Genomic DNA, 21,390 nt, shown 5'->3' on the forward strand with positions numbered 1-21,390 from the left:
AGGACACCCCTACCCGGGAAGACGAAATACCGGACAGTGACTCAGAGTGAATGGGTGAAGACGAACCCCCACCCCAAAGTGCCATGGAGTCAGAGTGGGACGAAGAGCACGACACAACGCCACTGCTGTCACCAACACCCTCCACCATCGCAGAAACACTCACCACGGTTGGGCACTTTAGTGATGAGGCGTCTGGTACACTCGCTGGTGCGCACAACACAGCCGTCCCGGTACAGCAGGTGGAGGTAGGAGCAGCAGAGGGACCGGGCGGTCGGAGGGCAGCCCAGCCCAAGCGAACATCTGCCTCCCAGATGGATCCCGGGTTCCTGCAGTTACCACACCCACACATAGATCCGATGCAACCACCGACCCGGAGACGAGCGAAGAGGGTGACGGGCGGCTTGCGGCGGTTGCGGTCGCAGGTGGAGGAGTCCACCCGCGTCCAGGAGCTGGGAGTGGTCCCGGTCATGCGTGCCACCCAGGCTGACACCGCACGGGTGGCGTCCGCGGTGGAGGCAATGGTTGCGACGGTGTCAGACATGGGGAACGGTTTGCGAGGCCTGGGGACTTCCGTGCAGGCGGCGTCTGTGGCCCAGGAAATGGCTGCCCTCTCACAGGAGGCCATGAGCCAGTGCCAGCGCCAGATGGCAGAGGCGCTCAACGCCATAGCCCAGTCTCAGCAGGCCATGGCCCATTCTCAGCAGGCCATAGCCCAGTCTCTGCAGTGTCACAGCCGCATGCAGGGATGGTCCGGGTGGATGGTGGTACTGTGGCCATGGGTCAGACATAGTCCAACGATGTAGAGCCAGGAGCTCATCGCAGGGTGGGTTGTCATCATCCTCCATGGCCTGCGATAGACACGCGTCCACCCGCAACTGGGTGAGCCCGGCCCGTTGTGCCGCCGGTGGATCGGCAATGGGGGGGGGGGGTGGTGTGCACGCGGGTGGGGTGGGTGGGGTTGGGGAGGGGGGTGAGGGTGCTGGGTGGGTGGATGGGTGGGGGGTGTGGGTGGTCGGCTGTTGCCATGGTATGCGGTCTGTGGCCATACTACCCGATTCCCACGCCCATCTAGTCAGTGAAGCGGGCGGCTATCAGCCTGTCCCGTGCCCGCTGGGCCAGCCGGTAACGGTGGACAGCCACCCGCCTGTGTCTACCCCGTCTGCCCTGACCATTGCCCCCATCCCCCTCATCTGGGGAGGACTGTGCCTCTTCCTGCTGCTCCTCCACTCCGCCCTCCTCTGCCTGCGGCACATCGCCCCTCTGCTGGGCTATGTTGTGCAGGACGCAGCACACCACAATGATGCGGCCGACCCTATCTGACCGATACTGGAGGGCGCCCCCAGAGAGGTCCAGGCACCTGAAACGCATCTTCAGCACGCCAAAGCACCTCTCTATCACTCCCCTTGTCGCTACATGGGCATCATTGTAGCGGTTCTCCGCCTCATTGCGTGGCCTCCGTATAGGCGTCATCAGCCACGATCGCAATGGGTAGCCCCTGTCGCCCAGCAACCAGCCCCTCAGCCGGGGATGGCGTCCCTCGTACATGCCGGGGATGGATGACCGCGACAACACGAATGAGTCGTATACACTGCCTGGGTGACGGGCGCAGACGTGCAGGATCATCATGCGGTGGTCGCAGACCACCTGTGCGTTCATCGAATAGGTCCCCTTCCTATTAGTGAACACGGCCCTGTTATCTGCAGGTGGCCGCACGGCGACGTGCATCCCATCGATCGCGCTCTGGGCCATGGGGAACCCGGCCACGGCAGAGAAGCCCACGGCCCGGGCATCTTGGCTGGCCCGGTCCACGGGGAAGCGGATGTAGCGGTGCGCCATGGCATAAAGGGCATCTGTCACTGCCCGGATGCACCGGTGCACCGATGACAGGTCCCCACTCGGTGCCTGGAATGACCCCGTTGCATAAAAGTTCAGGGCCACCGTAACCTTGACGGACACGGGGAGAGGGTGTCCCCCGCCAGTGCCACGCGGTGACAGGTGTGCCAGCAGGTGGCAGATGTGTGCCACGGTTTCCCGGCTCATCCGGAGTCTCCACCTGCATTCCCGGTCCGTAAGGTCCTGGTATGACTGGCGGGGCCGGTACACACAGGGCGCCCTCGGGTGCCTCCGTTGCCGTGGGGCCGCGACGTCCTCCTCCCCCTCCTCGTCCTGTCGGTCAGGTGTCCCTCCAGCCAGGGCGGCTGCCGCCTGCCCCTCTGCGGCAGCCTGCGCCGCCTCTCTGGCACGCTCCTCCTCCTCCTCCTCATCCAGGGCAACATAGACATGAGCGGCTGCCACCACGGCGGCCAACATCGCTGGATGATCTGAAAACATGACGGCCTGGTGGGGGGGAGGGGAACGTCGACATGTCATCATTGCCCATATCCCCTCCTCCCCCCAGCCAGGTGGCATGGACCGCATGGGTCCAACTGTTGGAGGCTGGCACCTGGCCAGGTGGACCAACTCATTTGCCCTCCCATCACCCTCCTCGGCACGGCCCCCTCCCCAACCTCCACCCCGGCACGGACCCCACCCCCCCCAACCTCCACCCCGGCACGGACCCCCCCCAACCTCCACCCCGGCACGGACCCCCCCCCCCAACCTCCACCCCGGCACGGACCCCCTCCAACCCACAACCTCCACCCCGGCACAGACCCCCTCCCCAACCTCCACCCCAGCACGGACCCCCCCCCCCAACCTCCACCCCGGCACGGACCCCCCCCCCCAACCTCCACCCCGGCACGGACCCCCTCCACCCCAGCACGGACCCCCTCCCCAACCTCCACCCCGGCACGGACCCCCTCCCCAACCTCCACCCCGGCACGGACCCCCCCCCAACCTCCACCCCGGCACGGACCCCCTCCAACCCCCAACCACCACCCCGGCACGGACCCCCCCCCCCCAACCTCCACCCCAGCACGGACCCCCTCCCCAACCTCCACCCCAGCACGGACCCCCTCCCCAACCTCCACCCCAGCACGGACCCCCCCCCCCCCAACCTCCACCCCGGCATGGACCCCCCCCCCCAACCTCCACCCCAGCACGGACCCCCCCCCCCCAACCTCCAACCCGGCACGGACCCCCCCCCCCAACCTCCACCCCGGCACGGACCCCCCCCCCCCCAACCTCCACCCCGGCACGGACCCCCCCCAACCTCCACCCCAGCACGGACCCCCTCCCCAACCTCCACCCCGGCACGGACCCCCTCCAACCCCCAACCTCCACCCCGGCACGGACCCCCCCCCCCAACCTCCACCCCAGCACGGACCCCCTCCCCAACCTCCACCCCAGCACGGACCCCCTCCCGGCACTCCCCCGGAGCCCAGCCTACTCTAACCACCCCCCCCCCCCCCGCCGCGCACACACACACACAAGCCGAGACACACCTCTCCTCACGCAATCAGTCTGCGGCCACGCCATTTCCTGCCCAGAGCCAACCCCCCAGGCCGTCACTCACCTCCTCGCTGGTCGGCGTGAGCCTGGAGCACCGGGTCACGCCGATGAAAAGGAGGTTTGATTCACGTCGACGTGAACGGTCATCACGTCGACGGGACTTCGGCCCATCCGGAAGGGAGAATATCGGCAGGCCGAAAATCGGCTGCCTTGCGCAGACCCGTGACATTCTCCGCGGCAGCGGCGCCATTAACGCCTCGCCCACTTTTCTCCCTTCGGAGACTTCGGCGGGGGCGGGATTCACGGCGGCCAACGGCCATTCTCCGACCCGGCGGGGGGTCGGAGAATGACGCCCCTAGTGTGGAAGTCAAGGAAAGTAGAAAGAAACTGAAGCAAAGAATCAGAAGGGCTAAAAGGGGTCATAAAACGTCATTGGCCAGCAGGATTAAGGAAAATGTCAAGACTTTTTATATGTATATAAAAAGCAAGAGGGTAGCCAGGGAAAGGATTGGCCCACTCAAGGACCGGGGAGGGAATCTATGCTTGGAGACAGAAGAAATGGACGAGATATTAAATGAGTACTTTGCATTAGTATTCACCAAAGAGAAGGACTTTGTGGATGATGAGTCTGGGGAAGTGTGTGTAGATCATTTGGGTCATGTTGAGATCAAAAAGGAGGAGGTATTGGGGGTTTTGAAAAACATTTGAGTTAGATAAGCCCCAAGGGCTGATGGGATGTACCCCAGAATACTGAATAAAATAGAATTTACAGTGCAGAAGGAGGCGTTGCTCTCTTTGGTTGGCTCTTAATTTGGCTCTGTTTAATTACGTTTGCTCAAGAGTCGCCAGGTATCTTTCGACACCGCCACAAGGTTCAGAACCGAATACTGATCAATGACTCGATACACCAGTTAGTAAGTTCAAAAGCAATGCTCATTTATTTATACACAGTCAAATCTGCTCATGCATAAACTCTACAAACTAAACTACCACTATTACTAAAGCCTATACTTAGCTTCGGGTGCCCACTTAGTCAGAGGAACAATGACCGTTGCTCGGTTCTGAGGCTGCTGGGTTGAGCTGTTTACAGGCTAGCAACTAGGAGCATCTATCCTGTAGCGTGCGTTGACTTGGAACTTACTTGGTCTGCTGCAGCTGCTAGGCTGGTCTCTCTCTTCGGTGAGAGCCAAAGCCAAAGAAGGAAGATTCTACCTTGGGGAATATCTTTTATACTAAAAAGGGCTTTGCGCGTTTTTGGGCGGGCCTTGAACTTGGCCCCAACTAATTGGGTCTTTCACAATCAGCCATATCGATCTTCCTCCAATAAAGGGGTGGTTCCTTGATCGCTGGGCATGTCCTGGTGACTGTTAGTCTGCATTGTCTTAGCTTCTTCTGGCGCCGGGGAGTCTGCCTTAACATTGGGGATCTAAATGTTTCTCTTTTGTCCCCGGAGATAGCTCATTAGTATGTAGATTGCTTTGTAGTTTCTGTCCTGTCTGAGAGTTGAAAGTTCTAATCAACAGGCAGAGCTTGTACCTGCTTGTTTCTTAGTATTGTCCAATTTTCCCTGCATTCTTTGCAAGTGTCCATTTTGTAATCGGGTCGTGGCCATCCCAGATGGCTACAAGCCCTCCTTGTGATCCTCAACGCGAAGCGTGAAGGATCACACTACTATGTCGTCTTCATCCTCTGACCACCGGGGCACACATACTTAGGCTCTACACTGTCCTATCCTATGCAACACAATTTTACCTAAACCGTTTTAAATACATTCATTATCATAAAAACTCTACGGGGCGCTATGACATTAATACATGCATTACAGAAAAATTAAAAAACTGGAACCTCTAACTATTCGCAATAAACTATCCTCATTCAAACAATCCAAAAATAATCTATACATCTTAAATTGTACAAAATAGCAGCACACAAATTTCTCTGGCCTGGCAGTCAGACACAGAGGTTTACATCTCTTTATTCCACAGAATTCGTGAAGAAAATGGATGCTTTTTAATCCGTCCCAATGGGTTCGGGGGTCTGGTGAAATCCGAAAATGGGGGACCTCAACCTGTATACCTGGGTGCAAGAGCGATATGCTCTCTTTCGCCATTTCCTAACTCTAAATGTTTGCACGACACTGCAAAGTATCGCCAGCACTAAGAGTGCTTCGACTACATATGAGAGTGAGTACCAGGTGATAAACTTATCACACCAGGTCGGGGTATTGCTAGCTGTCGCCTGGGCTAGTTATCTCGGGGTTCCATGTATTGCAGGGGTGAGAATCATTTACGGTTTGTGTGGTCGGGGTCAGGGTTGTAGCGTCCGCGCGCAACTGAAGGGATCCCGCTAAGATCCATGTGAACACGAAGGCTGTCTTCACCTTTGTCGGTCTTCTACTTTGTCTTCGTCTGGGGTTCCTGGGTTTCCGGAGTTCTGAGAACAGAAGCATAATTTCTGTTATTATCTTGCTTAAGATCTTGTATGTCTGTCTGTCTGTCCTTTATTGCCAATTTCCCTTTATAATTGGTCACCATCTGTGACTCCCTCATTTAAAAAAAAAACACAAATATTTGGACTAGACATCTAAGAAAAATACTGCCATACTGCGAGCAGTCTCGCAGACCATCCCAGTGTTTGAGTATGTAAATAACATAGGGAAGCAACCTAAGGGTTGCCAAAACCAAACAAAAGAATTTTGAATGCAACGAGCCAAAATGGGGTGCATATGGCCGCGGCGGGTAAGAAATGGGTGGAATCCCCGGGTAGGACGGTGATCAATGCCGTTTGTGCTCTACCCGAGCATAGCTGACCAGAGGGGGGGTTCTCGGGCAGGGCGGGGACCAATGCCGTTTCTCCACTGCCTGAGCAACCGGCAAGAACGGGTAAGAATGTGGTCGTCGTGGGGGCAAACCTGTTCCATTAACAGCCAGGGGGCGTTAAAGGAGTGGTGACGTGGGGCCGTGAAACTTTCGAGTTTAAGAACTACACTTAACGATAACACCAATGAACAAACATTCAACAAACATGGTGCAGGTTCCATCAGAAAGGACACCGTATCTCTCCATCAGTTCCTTTTTTTCCCATCATCTGGACACCTCACTGCTCAATAGCGAACAGGGTCGCAAAGGGATTCGTTTGGTAGGAGTCAGACTCTTAAGTCATCATCTTCTCCCGGCTTCCAAACTCTTGTCTGTAGTAACCGTGTTAAAGCTGCTAGGGGCGAATTGGGGTCCATCTCATCATTCCGGATGAGCCTGAACGACTTGTCTCGGTGCCAGAATCGTGTGTCGAGGTTGGAGCTACTATGCTTCAATCCGTAATCGTCGGGCGGTGGGTCATGGTCGGGGGCTTTGATAAAGGTGATCTCAAATGGGTCAGTAGAATCATGCTCGGATTTGCTGGGAGTGGGGCCTGGTACAGAGGTATAGTCGTAACGTGGTGTGCTGTGGCTATCGTCATTGTGATCGCTGTCACTGTCGCTGATGGTTGAAGGAAGGGAGAGGCGGAGTTGTGCCTCTGGAGGCGGAGTTGAAGTCGTGTCTGAGGGCGGGCTGGAGTGGTTGGGGGAGGGTAGGAAGACGTCATCTGTGGGCGGGGCGTGATCGTCTGCTGCATTGAGCAGGATGTGGTGTGTGTGGTTATTCTGCGAGCCGTAAGCCTTGAGCTGGTTTATATGAAACCACGAAGACTTACCATTGGGATAGGTTATTTTGTATACTGAGGGGCTGACTTTGTCCGAAATGGAATACGGTCTGGAAAGTTTTGGGGAAAGGAATGAACTGGGGTTGTAAAGGGAAAGCATAACTTGTTGCCCTACTGTAAACTCAGTGGCATGTACTGTTTTGTCGAAACAAACCTTGCTCTGTTTCTTCCTGGTTCCAAGTCTCACTGCTGGTGCGAGTGAGACTTCTTGGGCTGCCTTTATGTTCTGTATCAGTTGTTTAACCGCATTTTCATGCGTGAGGGCTGGCCAAATCCGATGCTAATAAATACTCAGTGCCTTTCATGGGCTGATGAGGGTGTGGGGGGTGTGTCCTGTGGACGTGGATACCGTGTTTCTTAAAAACATTAAAGCAAATGGGAGTACTGAATCCCAGGTGCTATTATTCTGCTGTACCATTTTCCTGAGGGTGGCTTTCAATGTCCTATTCATTCGTTCTACAATACCACTTGACTGGGGGTGGTATGCGATATGGAACTTTTGTCTAATGCCGAAAATCGTGAGGACATTTTTCGTTACACGTCCTGTGAAATGGGAGCCTTGATCAGACTCTATACTGCATGGGAGGCCCCATCTTGTAAAGATGTGGTGTGTTAATATTTTAGCCGTTGTCTTGGCCGTATCAGTTCGTGATGGAAATGCTTCCACCCATTTTATGAAGGTGTCTATGACCACCAACACATACATGTAACCATTTCTGCACGAAGAGATTTGTCCAGGGACCATTAACGGGGCGGGTATGACTAAGTTGAGCCTTTTTAGCATATCTGTCCGGATTGTTCTGAGCACAGATTAAGAAATTCTCTACGTAGTGCGTTACATCGGTTTTTAAATCGGCCCACCAACAAAGCGGCCTGAGGTGGGCTAGGGTGGGTTCAATTCCTTGGTGTCCATGATTGTCATGGAACTGACAAATGATCTGGTTCCTGTCCTGGCTGGGAACTATATAAATGCCATCCTTTAAAATCACACCGTCATGTGTGGTTATTGAGATTTTAAACTTGTCGTACGGGGCTGGGAAGGTTCCCTTTAAAACTTCCCTTAGTTTCTCGTCCTCTTTCTGTGCCTTCGCAAGATCCTGAATGTTGGTCTGTGAGACCTGAACTGCGTGCTTTCGGGGGGGTTCCAAAAATAACCATGCTTGGAGCCTGCCTTCGCTAGGGCATCTGCTTTAACGTTACCAGGGGGGGAAGAACGGTGATGACTGCGAACCTCAATTATTCTGTATTTCCTATCCTTCACTGTCTCTAAGATATGGCGGAGTAATGGGGCTGAGGGTAGGGATTTACCGTCCGCGGAAACAAATCCTCTTGTTTCCCAGAGTGGTAGGAACTGTGTCAAACTATTACAGACATACAAGCTGTCCGAATAGATGTCTGCTGGGGTCGAGAACGACTCTGGGTGGTCTACAATATATGCAATCACTGCTAGCTCTGCTGCCTGCGAGTCTAAGTGTCCTGGCAACTTTTAAGGAAATTTCATCTAGGGCACGTCCCTGCACGTCCTCTACATATATGCCGCAACCGGTAATTCTCTCTCCGTTTAACACTGTGGATGAGCCATCCACATAAATCTTCAGGGGTGCGCACGTGTCTGGGCTGTGGTCTCTGGGGTGAACTACCTGTTTTCCTGGGGGGTGTTTTGGGAATAAATGGGCTGTGTTCTGTTTAGTGCTGATGATCTCACATTCATGAGGGGTGCCTGCATACTGCAAATTATCGGCAAGGAATGTGTGGGTTTTGGTTCTCTTTACCGTGATGTCCCGTCCCTGCAAAAGAAGGGTCCAATGGGCTGCGCAGATTTGGCTGACTGTGCCATCTTTAAGTCGGCCGTCTAACAATAGCTGTGTTGGGGTGTGTTCTGTGAGGATGGTGATGGGGTTGAGTCCTGTAAAGTGTTGTACTGCCCAAATAACTGCGAGCAGGTGCCTTTCACAAGCAGAAAATCCTTGCTCTACGGGGTCTAACACGCGTGAGCGTATGCTACGGGGCGTAATTGGTCATGGCGTTCCTGGAGGAGCATGGCCGAAAGGGTTCAGTCGGTGCTTGCAACTTCAATTGCCTATGGGGAAAGTGGATCTTGGACCTGTAGTGCGGGGGCTGTGCTGAGTGCTCTTTTTAAAGCGTCCACGGCATCTGTATGCTGTGGAAGCCATTCCCAAGGTGCCTGCTTCTTGAGAAGGATAGGGGCGCTACTTTTGTGGTGAAACCGGAGGGCTGAGACATTGTGGGGAAGGGGCAATTTGACGATCGAGTCAATTCTCTTGTGCTCGATCTCGCGTTTACCATGAGTGATCGCTGTACCTAAGTAAATCACTTTTTCTTTCAGAATCTGAGCCTTCTTGGGGTTGACTTTACAACCAATTTCTTTTAGGAGTGCTAGGAGTTCGGCGAGAAGCAAAATGTGCTCTCCCTTTGTGTCTGTCTGTCGTAACAAGTCGTCTGCACACTGGACCAGACAATCAGGGCGGGAAGCTTTTGCTAAACCATTTGCCAGCTGTCGGTGGAAAATGGAGGGGGAGTTGTGGAAGCCTAGTGGAAGGCACGTCCACGTGTATTGTTGCCCTTGGAATGTAAAAGCGAATTTGTACTGGCACGCTTTAGCCAATGGAATGGACCAAAAGCCATTACTAATGTCCAAAACCGAAAAAGTTTTTGACTGGAGTCCCTGTTTGAGCATGGTCTCGGGACTCGTGGTAACGGTGGGGGCTGCTGCTGGAGCTACTTTGTTCAGTTCCCGGTAATCAATGGTCAGTCGCCATGATCCATCCGGTTTCCTGACAGGTCAAATCGGTGCGTTGTTTGTGGAGGCTACTGATCTGAGTACGCCTTGATCCAACAAACTCTATTACTTTGGAGATTTCTCCCTCTGCTTCCTGGGGAAATCCGTACTGCTTCTGGGGTTTAGGGTCGGGACCTGTAATGTTTACAAAGCCAGCCAAATTGCCACAGTTGTGCTTGTGCTGTACAAATGCTGCTTTATGTTCCTGCAGGACTGCCCTAACCTGTTTGTCTGCACCAATGGCTCGAGGGTCAAACCTGAAGTCTCCTACTGAGCTAATCCTATTTACGTATTCTCTTACTGTGAGCGCGGTGGGGGCTCGTGCTGTATTTGCCATTTTCCAAACACACTTGTTCACTGGGTCGAAAGAAATCGATCCCAAGGATATGTTCTGCTGTCTGGGGTATAATAACTAAAACTACAGGGTGCTTAGTCGTGATGTTCCCTATTTGTATTGCAACAGGGGCTGTGATGTGTCCCTGTTGTAAATGGCCTGTAAAGCCTCTGAGTGTGATGGCGTCTGTTGTGGGCCACTTGTCTCGCTGAAACATCGGGGAGGAATTGAGTGTGGTGCGGGACCCTCCTGTGCCCCAAAGAAATTCTACGGGTTGGCCCCGGACTTTGCCTGCTACTACCGCTCTACCGGACTTGTCCCAAAGGGTGTCGCAGACCCAAGTTGGGGAGCCCGAACACCATCAGTCTGTGCCGTTCATGTCTGCATTCTCTGAACGGGCGCTAACTCTATGGATCGGCTTTGCCCTATTCCTGTTTAGGGTGCCTGTCTGTTGGTTTCTCTGCTGCTTCTGGGGCGCTTGACACTCTCATGCAAAGTGTCCTAGCTGTCCACAGTTGTAACATTCCTGAGCTTTGGGCTGGGGTTGGCTGTTCCTGCCCTCATTTACCCACGCGGGGTTCTGGTGTGCTTTAACTGGGTTTATTTCTGCTTGCTCTTCATCGGGTGTTATAAATGCGGTTTTGCCTGCAATTGATTGCTCCCAAGCACGGGACAATCTCTTCAAAACCCATTTTTTATTGTGGGCTACATCTGAGGGGTCATAATTTGCGCAAGATTTTCGTCCTGCTTCTGTGGCGTGAGAGATTAGAATTCGGGTCCATTTGGCCATATTATCTGGGGACAAATGGGCGCAGGCTAACTCTCCAAAAACTGCGGTGAAGTGAATCCACAAACGTCCAGAAAACGTTGTGGGGTGCTCTGTCTTCTATTGCCTACACTTATTTAGGCCTACTACGGGGTCTCCTCTGTTAAAGCCGATCGCATCAAGGATCGCTGTGTGCATCTCTTGGAGTGTGCCTCCTCCTACATTCTGTGGGTCGGGAAGGGCTGCTACGACTGAAGGGTTGAGGCTTAAAACTGTGAGCTTCACTTGCTCCTTTTTGTCCAGGCCGTACATGGTAGCCTGTTGTTTGACTTTCGCGAAAAATTGGTGGGGGTTGGATGTGGGAAGGAACGGTGTAATTTTTCCACACGCGTCCTGTAATTGGGTCACGGTTAACGGGGTTGTATAAAGGAAGTCTGCGTCTCCTTCTCCTGCGGCCCTGCATGTGTGGTTACAGGGTTCATGGGGGTGTATTCTGCCTGTTCGGTTGGGTTGGGGCGCTTTCCTTTTCTGAGGTTATTCCTGCGTACATGTCTCACTCAATTCCTGCCAGTCGGCCCATTTTCTTGATCTAATTGGGGTCCGAATGTACTTTGAAATCCATTTTGAACGGAAAGCAGAGATTGCAATTCTGCAATTTGCTTCCGGCACTTTGCGTGGTTTACGGAGCTCTGCCTTTGTTCCGTTGTGGAAGTATGGAGTGCTCCGAGGACTGCTTTTAAATCATTGCATTGTTTCTGCAATTTCTCAACTTGCTGTTCTGTTTCTTGTCTTACCAAGACTGCACGCGTTGCGTGTCCTGGTAGGCCTTATCATATTGCATCTGAAAACTTTCCAAATGCGCGAGACAAGACTGATGTGCCCTCTTGGGATCATCCACCTCTCTGTCCCTTGCTGCTAACTGCTCTTTTAAATCTCGATTCTCTTTCTCTACCTCACTCACGTCTACCTCACTACTTCTGTCTCTCTCCTCTATCTCTCTACAGAGCGTCCTAACGACCTCCTCTGTGCCTCGCAATTGTGCCAAACAGGACACGATTGCTATCGGCTTGCGAGTTTTCCCTAAGCTCTTCTTGTGGATCTCTGACAGGTTCTCCCACCAAGTATGTCCTATGCCCCCGGGTCCTGTTTCCTCAATATTGCAGAATTCACTCCAAAGGGGCCATCCTTTCCCTTTGAGATATTTCCTGATCTCATCTTCCCAAATGGGACACTGTCCTACTCTACTTGTCGCTGCGACCTCGAATTCCTGGGGGTTCATAGGGCGTTCCATTGCCTTCATTGCCATTTTCTCTATCTAGGTTCTCTACTGAATTTGGAACAAGGGGTGATAAAGTGGTGATGTAAACACGGGTACGGCTTACGCTAATTTCCGGCCTACAAAACTTACGACAGTTTTTCACAACAAAATCTCTCAGGTTTACCTTAGATCCCTGTTAGTACGCATGCATTAACACACTTCCGAATCTCAGAAGCTTGATCAGTACTGTTTTGACGCTTGTGGTTTTTCTTTCTGTTCCCAATTGGATTCTCAATTCAAATTTTGGGTTCTCTCGGAATGGTTAGGCCACTTCTAAGTCGAGTCCCGGTGGAGTTGCCAATAAATGTTGCTCTCTTTGGTTGGCTCTTAATTTGGCTCCATTTAATTACGTTTGCTCAAGAGTCGCCAGGTGTCTTTCGACACCGCCACAAGGGGCTGTTTAGCACAGGGCTAAATCGCTGGCTTTGAAAGTAGACCAAGGCAGGCCAGCAGCACGGTTCAATTCCCGTAACAGCCTCCCCGAACAGGCGCCGGAATGTGGCGACTAGGGGCTTTTCACAGTAACTTCGTTTGAAGCCTACTTGTGACAATAAGCGATTTTCATTTCATTTAATTTCTTTTTCATTTCAGGTTCAGAACCGAAAACTGATCAATGACTCGATACACCAGTTAGTAAGTTCAAAAGCAATGCTCATTTATTTATACACAGTCAAATCTGCTCATGCATAAACTCTACAAACTAAACTACCACTGTTACTAAAGCCTATACTTAGCTTCGGGTGCCCACTCAATCAGAAGAACAATGGCCATTGCTCGGTTCTGAGGCTGCTGGGTTGAGCTGTTTACAGGGTAGCAACTAGGAGCGCCTATCTCGTAGCGTGCGTTGACGTGGAACTTATTTGGTCTGCTGCAGCTGCTAGGCTGATCTCTCTTGTCGGTGAGAGCCAAAGAAGGAAGATTCTACCATGGGGAATATCTTTTATACTAAAAAGGGCTTCCCGCAAGGGCCTTGAACTTGGCCTCAACTAATTGGGTCTTTCCCAATCAGTCGTATCGATCTTCCTCCAATAGAGCGGTGGTTCCCTGACCGCTGGGCGTGTCCTGGTGACTATGAAAACTATGAAAACTGTTAGTCTGCTTTGTCTTAGCTTCTTCTGGCGCCTGGGTGTCTGCCTTAAGATTGTGTATCTAAATGTTTCCCTTTTGTCCCCGGAGATGGCTCATTAGTATGTAGATTGCTTTGTAGTTTCTGTCCTGTCTGAGAGTTTAAGGTTCTAATCTACAGGCAGAGCTTGCACCTGCTTGTTTCTTAGTATTGTCCAATTTTCCCTGCATTCTTTGCAAGTGTCCATTTTGTAATCGGGACGTGGCCATCCCAGGTGGCTACAGAGGCCATTCAGCCCATTGAGTCTGCACCGGCCCTTGGCACCCCAGAGCACCCTAATTAAGCCCACACCTCCACCCTATCCCCGTAACCCCACCTAACCTTTTTTTGAACACTAAGGGTAATTTAGCATGGCCAATCCACCTAACCACATCTTTGGACTGTGGGAGGAAACCGGATCACCCGGAGGAAACCCAGGCAGACACGGGGAGAACCTGAAGACACCGCAGAGAGAGTGACTCAAGCCGGGAATCGAACCTGGGACCCCGGAGCTGTGAAGCAACAGTGCTAACCACTGTACTACCGTATCGCCCTCGTATTCAATTCTGGTCGCCACACTACCAACATTGTCAAGCTTCTTTGAACCCCCCTCAGCCACACTCCAGTGGCCAAGACCCCCATCTCCCCAGACCCGACCCTTGGCAATGTCAACCTGGCATGTGGGCACATGCACTGTAGCCTGGCATCCTGGTACTGCCAAGATGCCCAGGTGCCAGGAGTAATGCCAAGTACTATCCTGCACTGCCACCGACCATACTGGGGTTTCTAATGTCCACCTGCAAGACAAACCCCCCCTCGAGGTGCTGCCACATCTGGTCCACCTTTGTGGAAACCAATGCTAAACGGCACCCTGGCGGGATCTCACTGGCGCAACCACTGACACCCGGGAGCATCCAACATCCGGGTGTTTAAATTAGCCTCGTGGCGAAACGCGGTTACTGAACCTCAGCCAAAGTCTTTATTTTTTTTTTTAAATAATATTTTATTGAAAATTTTTGGTCAACCAACACAGTACATTGTGCATCCTTTACACAACATTATAACAATACAGATAATAATGACCTTTTTTATTTAAACAAGAACAAAAGAAAACAACAACAAATAAATAAATATTAAATAACAAAAAATAAAAACTAGCCCTAATTGGCAACTGCCTTGTCTCAGGCCACCCCCCCCCCCCCCACCCCCCACCCCCCAAGTCCTGGGCTGCTGCTGCTGCCTTCTTTGTTCTCCCCTATCTATCTTTCCGCAAGATATTCGACGAACGGTTGCCACCGCCTAGTAAACCCTTGAGCCGACCCCCTTAGGACGAACTTAATCCGCTCTAACTTTATGAACCCCGCCATATCATTTATCCAGGTCTCCACCCCCGGGGGCTTGGCTTCTTTCCACATTAGCAATATTCTGCGCCGGGCTACTAGGGACGCAAAGGCCAAAACATCGGCCTCTTTCGCCTCCTGCACTCCCGGCTCTTGTGCAACCCCAAATATAGCCAACCCCCAGCTTGGTTCGACCCGGACTCCTACTACTTTCGAAAGCACCTTTGTCACCCCCATCCAAAACCCCTGTAGTGCCGGGCATGACCAAAACATATGGGTATGATTCGCTGGGCTTCTCGAGCACCTCGCACACCTATCCTCCACCCCAAAAAATTTACTGAGCCGTGTTCCAGTCATATGTGCCCTGTGTAATACCTTAAACTGAATCAGGCTTAGCCTGGCGCACGAGGACGACGAGTTTACCCTGTTTGGGGCATCTGCCCACATCCCCTCCTCAATCTCCTCCCCTAGCTCTTCTTCCCATTTCCCTTTTAGTTTGTCCATCATAGTCTCCCCTTCGTCTCTCATTTCCCTATATATATCCGACACCTTACCGTCCCCCACCCATTTCTTTGAGATGACTCTGTCCTGCACCTCTTGTGTCGGGAGCTGCGGGAATTCCCTCACCTGCTGCCTCGCAAAAGCCCTCAATTGCATGTACCTGAATGCATTCCCTTGGGGCAACCCATATTTCTCGGTCAGCGCTCCCAGACTCGCAAACTTCCCATCCACAAATAGATCTTTCAATTGCGTTATACCTGCTCTTTGCCACATTCCATATCCCCCATCCATTCCCCCCGGGGCAAACCTATGGTTGTTTCTTATCGGGGACCCCCCCAGTGCTCCGGTCTTTCCCCTATGTCGTCTCCACTGTCCCCAAATCTTCAGTGTAGCTACCACCACCGGACTCGTGGTATAGTTCCTTGGTGAGAACGGCAATGGGGCTGTCACCATAGCCTGCAGGCTGGTCCCCCTACAGGACGCCCTCTCTAATCTCTTCCACGCCGCTCCTTCCTCCTCTCCCATCCACTTACTCACCATTGAAATATTAGCGGCCCAATAATACTCACTTAGGCTCGGTAGTGCCAGCCCCCCCCTATCCCTACTACGCTGTAAGAATCCCTTCCTCACTCTCGGAGTCTTCCCGGCCCAAACAAAACCCATAATACTCTTTTCTATCCTTTTGAAAAAAGCCTTCGTGATCACCACCGGGAGACACTGAAACACAAAAAGGAATCTCGGGAGGACCACCATCTTAACTGCCTGCACCCTCCCTGCCATTGACAATGCTGCCATGTCCCATCTCTTGAAATCTTCCTCCATCTGTTCCACCAACCGCGTCAAATTTAGCCTGTGCAATGTGCCCCAATTCTTAGCTATCTGGATCCCCAGGTAACGAAAGTCTCTTGTTACCTTCCTCAACGGTAGGTCTTCTATTTCTCTACTCTGCTCCCCTGGATGCACCACAAACAGCTCACTCTTTCCCATGTTCAATTTATACCCTGAAAAATCCCCAAACTCCCCAAGTATCCGCATTATTTCTGGCATCCCCTCCGCTGGATCCGCCACATATAGTAGCAGATCATCCGCATATAAAGATACCCGGTGTTCTTCTCCTCCCCTAAGTATTCCCCTCCATCCCTTGGAACCTCTCAGCGCTATCGCCAGGGGCTCAATCGCCAGTGCAAACAGTAATGGGGACAGAGGACATCCCTGTCTTGTCCCTCTATGGAGCCGAAAATATGCCGATCCCCGTCCATTCGTGACCACACTCGCCACTGGGGCCCTATACAACAGCTGCACCCATCTAACATACCCCTCTCCGAACCCAAATCTCCTCAACACCTCCCACAGATAATCCCACTCCACTCTATCAAATGCTTTCTCGGCATCCATCGCCACTACTATCTCCGTTTCACCCTCTGGTGGGGCCATCATCATTACCCCTAACAACCTCCGTATGTTCGTGTTCAGCTGTCTCCCCTTCACAAACCCAGTTTGGTCCTCATGAACCACCCCCGGGACACATTCCTCTATTCTCATTGCCATTACCTTGGCCAAGACCTTGGCATCTACATTGAGGAGGGAGATTGGTCTGTAGGACCCGCATTGTAGCGGATCCTTTTCCTTCTTTAAAAGAAGCGATATCGTTGCTTCTGACATAGTCGGGGGCAGTTGTCCCCTTTCCTTTGCCTCGTTGAAGGTCCTCGTCAGTAGCGGGGCGAGCAAGTCCAAATATTTTCTGTAAAATTCAACTGGGAATCCGTCCGGTCCCGGGGCCTTTCCCGTCTGCATGTTCCTAATTCCTTTCACCACTTCTTCTACCGTGATCTGTGCTCCCAATCCCATCCTTTCCTGCTCTTCCACCTTGGGAATTTCCAGCCGATCCAAAAACTCCATCATTCTCTCCCTCCCATCCGGGGGTTGAGCTTCATACAATTTTTTATAAAATGTCTTAAACACTTCATTCACTCTCTCCGCTCCCCGCTCCGTCTCTCCATCTTCGTCTCTCACCCCCCCTATTTCCCTCGCTGCTCCCCTTTTCCTCAATTGGTGTGCCAGCAATCTGCTCGCCTTCTCTCCATATTCATACTGTACACCCTGCGCCTTCCTCCATTGTGCCTCTGCAGTGCCTGTGGTCAGCAAGTCGAATTCCACATGCAGCCTTTGCCTTTCCCTATACAGTCCCTCCTCCGGTGCTTCCGCATACTGTCTGTCCACCCTCAAAAGTTCTTGCAACAACCGCTCCCGTTCCTTACTCTCCTGCTTCCCTTTATGTGTCCTTATTGATATCAGCTCCCCCCTAACCACCGCCTTCAACGCCTCCCAGACCACTCCCACCTGAACCTCCCCATTGTCATTGAGTTCCAAGTACTTTTCAATGCATCCCCTCACCCTTAAGCACACCCCCTCATCCGCCATTAGTCCCATATCCATTCTCCAGGGTGGACGCCCTCTTGTTTCCTCCCCTATCTCCAAGTCTACCCAGTGTGGGGCATGATCCGAAATGGCTATCGCCGTATATTCCGTTCCCCTCACCCTCGGGATCAATGCCCTACCCAACACAAAAAAGTCTATGCGTGAATAGACTTTATGGACATAGGAGAAAAACGAGAACTCCTTACTCCTAGGTCTACTGAATCTCCACGGGTCCACCCCTCCCATCTGCTCCATAAAATCCTTAAGCACCTTGGCTGCTGCCGGCCTCCTACCAGTCCTGGACTTCGACCTATCCAGCCTTGGTTCCAACACCGTGTTAAAGTCTCCCCCCATTATCAGCTTTCCGGTCTCTAGGTCTGGGATGCGTCCTAGCATTCGCCTCATAAAATTGGCATCGTCCCAATTCGGGGCATACACATTTACCAACACCACCATCTCTCCCTGTAATTTGCCACTCACCATCACGTATCTGCCCCCGTTATCCGCCACTATAGTCTTTGCCTCGAACATTACCCGCTTCCCCACTAATATAGCCACCCCCCTGTTTTTCGCATCCAGCCCCGAATGGAACACCTGCCCTACCCATCCTTTGCGCAACCTAACCTGATCTATCAGTTTCAGGTGCGTTTCCTGTAACATGACCACATCTGCTTTAGGTTTCTTAAGGTGTGCGAGTACTCGTGCCCTCTTTATCGGCCCGTTAAGCCCCCTCACGTTCCACGTGATCAGCCGAGTTGGGGGGCTTCCCACCCCCCCCCCTTGCCGGTTAGCCATCATCTTTTTCCAGCTTCTCGCCCAGTTCCCACGCGGCTGTATTTCTCCCAGACGGTGCCCCCCCGCCCATCCTTTCCCGCACCCACTCCCCCCTTTCCCCAGCAGCAGCAACCCAGTAATTCCCCCCTCCCCCCCCCCCCCGCTAGACCCCCCGCTAGCGTAATTACTCCCCCCATGTTGCTCCCAGAAGTCAGCAAACTCTGGCTGACCTCGGCTTCCCCCCGTGATCACGGCTCGCCCCGTGCGGCGCCCCCTCCTTCCTGCTTCTCTATTCCCGCCATAATTATCATAGCGCGGGAACCAAGCCCGCGCCTCTCCCTCGGCCCCGCCTCCCATGGCCAACGCCCCATCTCCTCTCCCTCCCCACCTCCCCCCATCACCACCTGTGGGAGAAAGAAAAGTTACCATACCGCAGGATTAATCAAACAATCCCTCTTCGCCCCCCCCCCCCCCCCACTCGTCCCACCACTTTGTCCAAACGTTCATTTTCGTAGTCCAATCATTCCAATTTTTCTTCTACAATAAAAGTCCACGCTTCATCCGCCGTCTCAAAGTAGTGGTGCCTCCCTTGATATGTGACCCACAGTCTTGCCGGTTGCAGCATTCCAAACTTTATCTTTTTTTTGTGAAGTACCGCTTTGGCCCGATTAAAGCTCGCCCTCCTTCTCCGCACTCCAATCTTGATAGACGCGGATCACCGCGTTCTCCCATTTACTACACCGAGTTTTCTTCGCCCATCTAAGGACCATTTCTCTATCCTTAAAACGGAGAAATCTCACCACTATGGCTCTGGGAGCTTCTCCTGCTCTCGGTCCTCGCACCATAACTCGGTATGCTCCCTCCACCTCCAACGGACCCGTCGGGGCCTCCACTCCCATTAACGAGTGCAGCATCGTGCTCACATATGCCCCGACGTCCGCCCCCTCCACACCTTCAGGAAGGCCAAGAATCCTCAAGTTGTTCCTCCTTGCGTTATTTTCCAGTGCCTCCAACCTCTCCACAGATCGTTTCTGGTGTGCCTCCTGTATCTCCGACTTCACCACCAGGCCCTGTATGTCGTTTTCATTCTCTGCTGCTTTCGCCTTCACGACCCGAAGCTCCTGCTCCTGGGTCTTTTGTTCCTCTTTCAGCCCTTCAATCGCCTGTAATATCGGGGCCAACAACTCTTTCTTCATTTCCTTTTTTATCTCCTCCACGCAGCGTTTCAAAAACTCTTGTTGTTCAGGGCCCCATATGAAACTGCCACCTTCCGACGCCATCTTGGTTTCTGCTTGCCTTCCTTGCCGTTGTTCCAAAGGATCCGCTGCAATCCGGCCACTTTCCTCTCCTTTTTCCATCCGTGTCCAGGGGGAACACCCTTCTGGTTTACCGCACGGTGTTTTCAGCCGTTAAAATTGCCGTTGGGGCTCCTATCAAGAGCCCAAAAGTCCGTTTCACAGGGAGCTGCCGAAACGTGCGACTCAGCTGGTCATCGCCGCACCCGGAAGCCCAGCCAAAGTCTTTATAAAGCTGCCGTGAGATCATGGATGTTGCCACATTCTAATCGGTAACTTCAACAATTCATAGAACATAGAAAATACAGCACCGAACAGGCCCTTCGGCCCACAATGTTGTGCCGAGCTTTTGTCCTAGATTAAGAACAAATTAATCTACACCCCATCATTCTACCGTAATCCATGTACCTATCCAATAGCCGCCTGAAGGTCCCTAATGTTTCCGACTCAACTACTTCCACAGGCAGTGCATTCCATGCCCCCACTACTCTCTGGGTAAAGAACCTACCTCTGACATCCCCCCTATATCTTCCACCATTCACCTTAAATTTATGTCCCCTTGTAATGGTTTGTTCTAATGGTTTGACAGTCTCTGACTGTCTACTCTATCTATTCCCCTGATCATCTTATAAACCTCGATCAAGTCTCCCCTCATCCTTCTCCGTTCTAATGAGAAAAGGCCTCGCACCCTCAACCTTTCCTCAAAAGACCTACTCTCCATTCCAGGCAACATTTTGGTAAATCTCCTTTGCACCTTTTCCAAAGCTTCCACATCCTTCCTAAAATGAGGTGACCAGAACTGCACACAGTACTCCAAATGCGGCCTTACCAAGGTTTTGTACAGCTGCATCATCACCTCACGGCTCTTCAATTCAATCCCTCTGCTAATGAACACTAGCACACCATAGGCCTTCTTCACAGCTCTATCCACTTGAGTGGCAACTTTCAAAGATCTATGAACATAGACCCCAATATCTCTCTACTCCTCCACATTGCCAAGAACCCTACCGTTAACCCTGTATTCCACATTCATATTTGTCCTTCCAAAATGGACAACCTCACACTTTTCAGGGTTAAACTCCATCTGCCACTTCTCAGCCCAGCTCTGCATCCTATCTATGTCTCTTTGCAGGCGACAACAGCCCTCCTCACTGTTCACATCTCCAACAATCTTTGTATCGTCTGCAAATTTATTGACCCACCATTCAACTCCCTCATCCAAGTCATTAATGAAAATCACAAACAGCAGAGGACCCAGAACTGATCCCTGCGGTACGCCACTGGTAACTGGGCTCCAGGCTGAATATTTGCCATCCACCACCACTCTCTGACTTCTATCGTTAGCCAGTTCGTTATCCAACTGGCCAAATTTCCCACTATCCCATGCCTCAGATGACAGCTCCCCTATGCAGCACCATAATGTTTCTTGCAACTGGAAAATCGTTTTCCTTGACATCTTTCACCTTTGGCTGATTGCACTCCCCACCACAACCCCCAAATGCTCTGGGGCGTCATTACCTTGGGGCACCTTCATGATGAGGCTTCTCTGTATTGCAGATTTGAGAAGCATTTGAGGAGCATGCAGTTTGAGAATCATGCAGCTTCCCAAGCACAATCCCACAATTACAAACCAGGCTGCATTCAGCA

General features: G+C 52.3%; 1 protein-coding gene across 5 annotated transcripts in view; it reads left to right on the top strand.

Annotated features, from left to right (window-relative positions):
• The window catches only part of gjc2 (gap junction protein gamma 2), a 448,407-nt gene that overhangs the window by 367,105 nt on the left and 59,912 nt on the right, over window positions 1–21,390 (top strand). The window contains exon 4 of one of the 5 annotated variants that reach the window (XR_011947676.1): window positions 12,902–12,948. The exons of the other annotated variants lie outside the window; for them this stretch is intronic. The gene's annotated coding sequence lies outside the window, so the exon portion shown is untranslated. Of the gene's footprint in view, window positions 1–12,901; window positions 12,949–21,390 lie in introns of those variants that run through there. 5 annotated transcript variants of the gene reach the window in all.

Source organism: Scyliorhinus torazame, chromosome 6, assembly GCF_047496885.1.
Source record: "Scyliorhinus torazame isolate Kashiwa2021f chromosome 6, sScyTor2.1, whole genome shotgun sequence".
In the NCBI taxonomy this organism is placed as follows: domain Eukaryota; kingdom Metazoa; phylum Chordata; class Chondrichthyes; order Carcharhiniformes; family Scyliorhinidae; genus Scyliorhinus; species Scyliorhinus torazame.